The sequence below is a fragment of the Nelumbo nucifera genome, chromosome 6 (genome assembly GCF_055504915.1).
Source record: "Nelumbo nucifera cultivar China Antique chromosome 6, China Antique-T2T, whole genome shotgun sequence".
NCBI lineage: Eukaryota > Viridiplantae > Streptophyta > Magnoliopsida > Proteales > Nelumbonaceae > Nelumbo > Nelumbo nucifera.
In genome coordinates, this window is record NC_142654.1 from 13,384,070 (window position 1) to 13,390,567 (window position 6,498).

The 6,498-nt window shown below is 42.8% G+C and overlaps 1 pseudogene; it reads right to left on the minus strand.

The window, feature by feature from the left end:
* Positions 1-872: 872 nt before the first annotated feature.
* LOC104591331 (AAA-ATPase ASD, mitochondrial-like) lies at positions 873-4,863 on the minus strand (annotated as a pseudogene).
* Positions 4,864-6,498: the final 1,635 nt, after the last annotated feature.

The following is a 6,498-nucleotide window of genomic DNA, read 5'->3' on the forward strand; positions in this document are numbered from 1 at the left end:
TTTAAGTTTTATTTATAAAAAATGGTAGAAAATTTTAATGTGTAACCTGTGACCGATGATTGGGTTGAATGGGTCAACAATTCAACCACCTATGTCGAATGTGTTTGACCAAACCAATAGTTTTTGGTCAAATTTTAGGTTTTAGGAAAACCAGACCTCCTGGAATTGTGACCAGGTCACGGTTTGAATGGTTTTCAACCACCCAAGTCAAACGGGTTTTGAGCAAAGCAATATTTCTGGGTCAAATTTTGGGTTTTAGAAAAACTAGACCTGAAATTATCATGGAGTGACGGTTTGAATAGTTCAACCATTTGGATGAATATCATGTTGGAAGCACTGGAGCCTGTGCAAATGCTGATCTGGTCAATATATATATACTGATCCTGTCAATAGATTGCAGATGTTGAGATTTTGGCAGATCTGTATGTGAAACGCATGAGACTGGGTTCATGTCTTTGCCACCTTACAAAGGGAACTTCCTCAGCCACATTTTCAGTTTTCTCTGGCCACAGGTTCAATCTTTATTATTCATGGAGAGATGTTTTAATGCAGAACAAGGATTTTGTCCTTAACTATACCTGCTGGAACATTTCTGTACTTGTATGATTTTATTCATGGGAGATATTCTCAATACAAGACTATAAGAATGAGGCCAATGTGAATTTAGATGGTGTGGACAAAACCTGAATTTCCCAATGCAGTGGGGTATGCTGTGACTTGTGAGGTTGGTATGAGGAATACTTTGTGAAAAACGAAATGGGATCTGTTCCTCACACCAACCTCACAACCACATCCCGCCATGTATTGAGAATATCCCCATGAATAATAAATGCAAGTACAAGAGATGTTCCCCATGTGCGGCCAAGACATACTGTGAGATTGGTGTGAAGAGTGGATCTGGACTCCCGAGAAACAGATTCCAACAACAAAGCACAGTCTATTGTTTCTGAAAATTAACATCACCATTAAGTGCTAATAGAAAAAAACAAAATGTTGAATTTACCCTCCACTAAGTACAATTTCAACTTTTTCCTTGACGACACTTCTTTCTCTTTAGCCGATGCCTCGACTTTCTCTTCGGTCTCTTCTTCTTCTTCTTCTTCCTCCTTCAACCAAGCTTCTTCCTTCACAGTTTCCAAAGCATTGATCAGATTCTCCAAGCAAGTAGTGCCAGCATCTCCACCAAAGAGCCTTAGGCATCAAACACTCGGCCAAATAGTCTCTGGAAGTCCAGTTTCAAATAATAATTCTTGGCCAAAATCTTATACACGGAAAAAAAAAAGTAGAAATGCAAAAAGAAATCAGTTTAAATTTTTATTAAAATCCTGTGTCATGCAAACAAATATGAAATTCCACTTGAACTATTTTAAAGTTTCATACATAGATCGGATAGTCCAAAAACATCTGATTATGCACTTTTTTGGTCTTAGATAGAAGGCTGAAAGCCATATTCCGCATCCGACCTCTCCTTATGAGAGCCGGATCCAGCTTCTCCACATGGTTGGTAGTAAAGAAGACGAGTCTCTCATCACCACGGGCAGACCACAGTCCATCGATGAAACTCAGAAGCCCAGAGAGCGTAACTGTTGTCTTTTTCCTTGGCCTCTTCTTTGGCATGCTTCGGAAGTGGGTCCTTCTCCTCGCCTCTTCCTCTGCTGAAAGCAAGGAGGTCATTGATGATTTCTTCCTTCTTGACGGGGTTCATCGCCTGTGTGTTGAACGTCACTGGGTGCTTGAACACCACATCACTCCAAACCGTCCTCTTGTAGCCGTGCCAATTGGAGTTAGGATTTTTTGTTAAAAGCTTGTGCTGCCGGTTTTGAAAGCAAACAGCCTTGTCGTGGTCCAAGATATGATTGAGGTAGGAGAGGGTGATAAGGTCACGGTGGCACCCATGGAAGGTGAGCTTGTAGAAGAGCCTCTCGGAAGCAGCAAGGGGATAATAGAAAGAGAAGTTCTGAGTGGCGGTGGATCTGTTGTTGGAAGACCACCAAAGCTTAACCTCATTGAACTCGTTAGTGACCTCCTCGTTATCGTCCATGCTGAGTACGAAATTCTTAGAGTTCTTGCCGATGAGACAAGAGGGGTGTTGGGGCACACCCACACGAGAAGAAGTGAAGGGCGACAGCAATTGGGCCAGACTCTGATCCATATATAGAGTCAAGGCTATCACGTCTTGTGATAGTGCCGGTAACGGTGTTCTCTGAGGACAAACCACAGGTGTGGTTGTTACAGCAGGGGCGAGGAGTAGAGAAGCAAAGGTCGCAGCGCATTGGATAAAGTGAGTGAGTGACAACAGATAACGGAAGTTTGGACCCTCTGTCCAAGTCTATGATCAGACCGACAACTTTGCTCCCTCTCATCCTCTGCATTAAACTCATGAAGCTTGAGAGAACCGGAGGAGAACGGCGGATTAAGTGTACTCGGCTTGACGGTAGTGGAAGATGGGGAGTGGTTTGGGGCAAGCCTGAGTGAAGATAGAAACAGTAAGGATATTTTAGGAATTAAAAAAAATATTAATCACGTTATTTCAGATGTTAAGTAAGTGTGACCAAACTTAACGACAAGTGAGGTTTTAGACAATTATTAAAAGGTGAATTAGTCAATTAGTTAAACGTTTAAGAAATTTGCCTTTTTATTTTTCCAAAGTTTTTAAATGAATGACTCTTCAGTCTGCATTGAATTAATTAATTAATTGAATTAGTTAAAAGAATTAATTGGCTCCAGTGTCAAAAGATAGAATCAAAGTAGGAGTCTGACTCCTTTGGATAAGAATACAGGACGAGGGGTAGGATTTTAATCAAAACCAATCACGTAAACATGTAGGTTAGTGTGAGGATGAGTATCGTAACACTCCCCCTCAAGTTGAGAGAAGATGGTTCGAACCAACTTGAAAGCCAAGGTAGAAAAATGGTTCTTGCCAAGAGGCTTGGTAAAAACGCCTGCCAACTGTTGAGACGAAGGAGTGTAAGAAGCTCGAAGAAGACCAGACTGCAATTTTTTGCGAACAAAGTGACAGTCGAGGTCTACATGCTTGGTGTGCTCGTGGAAGATCGGATTATGTGCATTGTGTAAGGTGGCTTGATTATCATAGTAGAGTTCAGCGGGTTGGAGAGGGACACCGAGATCTCGTAGTAGGAAACTGAGCCATTGTGCTTCACATGCTGCAGAGGCCATGGAACTATACTCAGCCTCGGCTGATGAACGAGCAATTGTCGATTATCTCTTGGACTTCCATGATATGGGACTATCGCCAAGGAGACAGTAATAACCTGTTACAGAGCGACGTGTGGTGGGGCAAGAGGTCCAATCGGAGTCGCAGTAAATGTGTAGCTGAAGTGAACTGGTGGATCTGAAAAAGATGCCATGGCCAGGCGTGGCTTTAATGTAGCGAAGGATGTGAAGAGCAGCATCCCAATGAACATTCGTCGGTTTGCTAGAGAACTGACTGAGAGTATTCACAACGTACAAAATATCTAGACGGGTGACCGTCAAATATTGGAGGCGTCCAAGAAGACGACGATAGCGAGTGGCATCGACTAGAAGTTCACCCTGTGTGTCGTCGAAACGACTGTTTTGCTCTATGGGGAAAGCAATAGGTTTGGCATTTGTGAGGCCACAATCATGTAGAATATCAAGAGTGTATTTCCGTTGTGAAAGAAATATCCCAAAAGGGGAGCGAGCAACTTCCAAGCCTAGGAAGTACTTCAATACTCCAAGATCTTTGAGATGGAACTGAGAGTGGAGATAGGCTTTGATTGCATTAATTGTAGCAATGTCGTTACCTGCCAATAATATATCATCGACATATACCAAAGCTGCAGTGTAAGAGGTGCCACAATGTCGAGTAAAAAGTGAATAGTCAGCCCGAGATTGCTGAAAACCATGCACAAGCAAAGCTGAAGAGAACTTGGCAAACAAATTCCGGGAGGCCTGTTTTGAGGCTGTAGAGGGATTTGAGAAGGCAACAGACTTTGTTCTCCCCCTGTTTAGAAAAACCAGGAGGTATTTTCATATAAACTTCCTCATTAAAGTCACCGTGGAGGAAGACGTTCTTCATATCAAGTTGAAATAGGTGCCAATTTTGGGTAGTGGCTATAGCAAGTAAACATCTCAAAGTGGCTTCGGTTTGTATAAAGCCCTTGGCAACAAGACGAGCCTTGTGTATTTCAATGGTGCCATCAAAATTATATTTGGTCTTGAAAACTCACTTGCAGCCTACGGCCCGTTTGCAGGGGGGTAGGTCAGTAATAACCCAAGTGCCATTGTCCTCTAGAGCTTTTATCTCAGCAGCCATGGCATCACATGGTTCTTTGGCAGCGATAGAGAAGGAAGATGGGTCAGAGGTAGAGGAAATGGAGGTGAGAAAGGCCATGTGTTTGGGTGTGATGTGGGCATATGAGAGAAAGTCAGAGATGGGGTAGGGCATACCTGAAGATGATGGATGCTGGTGCGGGTGACGAACGCTACAACAGTAATCACGTAAGTGGGTTGGTGGGCGGTGAGGTCGAGTGGAACGTCGTAGTGCGGTAGCTGGTGTGGAAGCATTAGGTGGGGTGTTTGTGCATGGAACAGTTTCTGGTTCAAAGGGGATTGGTGTTGGTGTATGGGAGGTCAGTTTAGTTATGGGAAGTGTGGAAGGGCTGGTTGGGGTTCTTGATGAAGGGACTGTGATATCTGGGACGGGTGTAGGAAGGACAATGGTGGGAGAGCTAGATGGAGAGGAATGAGAGAGGAAAGGGAAGGAATCCTCATGAAAGATTACGTCACAACTGATGAATGTTGTATGAGATTCAAGATCATAGACACGGTAGCTTTTGTAGCCATGAGATAGCCAAGAAATATGTAACAGCGGGCACGAGAGATGAACTTATCATGTGTGAAATGGCCGTTGGAAGCGAAGCAAAGGCAGCCAAAGACGCGTAGGTGTTTGTAAGCAGGAGGACGACTAAAAAGAAGTTCATGAGGTGTACGTCCTTGGAGAAGTGGAGTGGGGGCTCTGTTAATAAGGTATATGGCGGCAAGGATACAATCCCCCCAAAAAACTAAAGGGAGTCTTGCTTGAAAATGCAAAGCACGGACAACGTTAACGAGGTGTCTGTGTTTTCATTCAACCACCCCATTCTGTTGGGGGGTGGAGACATAACTAAGTTAGGGAATGACACCATGGATTGTAGAAAATGGACCATGGGTCGGAAGCGGAATTCCCATCCATTATCAAAACGTAAGAAACGAATGGATCTATTGAAATGAGTAGAAACATAAGTAAAGAAATATTGTAGTAAGTCAAAGGTATCAGATTTATATTGCATGAGAAAAACCCAAGTACAACGGGTGTAATCATCAACGATAAATAAAAATAGCGAGCTCCAATTAGAGATGGAACAAGTAAGGTCCCCAGATATCACAATGGATGAGTTCCAAGGGAACTGTAGTAGAGATGGTGCTTAAAGGAAAAGGTAGTCTTGTTTGTTTAGCTAAGGGGCAAACGTCATATTGATGGTTAGTGGATGCAGTGGTAGGTAGGTGTAAGGTGTTTTTTATGGTTGCGAGGTGAGCATCAGAAGGATGTCCCATGCACCAACGCCAGAGGTCAAAGTCTTTGATGGTAGTGAGAAGGGAAGTTGATGGAGAGCCCACAAAGTGATACAGACTGTCGCGTTCTTTACCCAACCCAATCACCATCTTCGTCAATAGGTCTTGAAAAACACAATGATTAGCATAAAAGGTGACAGAACAGTTTAAGGCTTTGGTACTTTTGGTTATGGATAACAAATTGAAATTAAATGAGGGTAGGTGTATGACATTGTCTAGATGCATAGTGTATGAGAGCGTGGTGGTGCCAATAGAAGCAACTTTGGCTGACAAGTCATCTGGTAAGGTAATGGGTGGAAGGGTAGGTGTGTTATGAATAACTATAGTAAGCATGTCAAGGGAGGAAATGTGTAGGTTAGCGTGAGGATGAGTATCGTAACAGCTTTTATCATGATATGGCAACTCTTGACCTGCTGATATCAACATTTGAAGACTGGGATTATGTTTACTGCTGAATTAGGTTTAATCAATGTTCTAATTGCAGGCAACACTCTAACAGTTTCTAAGCTGCGCGCTGTTGGAGGTTTCAACTGATCTTCCATGCCCATGGTGCATTAAATTCATTATTGTCGATGTAGGTGCTTGGTCTCTTGCCTTCTTTTCTCGGTGTCTTAATGGTCGAAGAAGTTGTGCCTGCACATCATCTTGTTCAAAATTTATCTTTCTCTGGCATTATCATTTGGTTAGGGGTATTCCTGGTTGGATACGGTGCCGGTGAATAAGATCTCAGGCTAAATCAGTATATTATGGTTGGAGAAATTTTCAGACCAAACCAAGCCAAACCATTTTGATATGAAAATTAAACCAGACTAGACGGTTTTCTTCGATAAGATCCAAGCCGGGAACTTGATCCAACTCTCAGCTTGAAATCAAATTGATACGCTCAAGTTATCTAACAAGAGG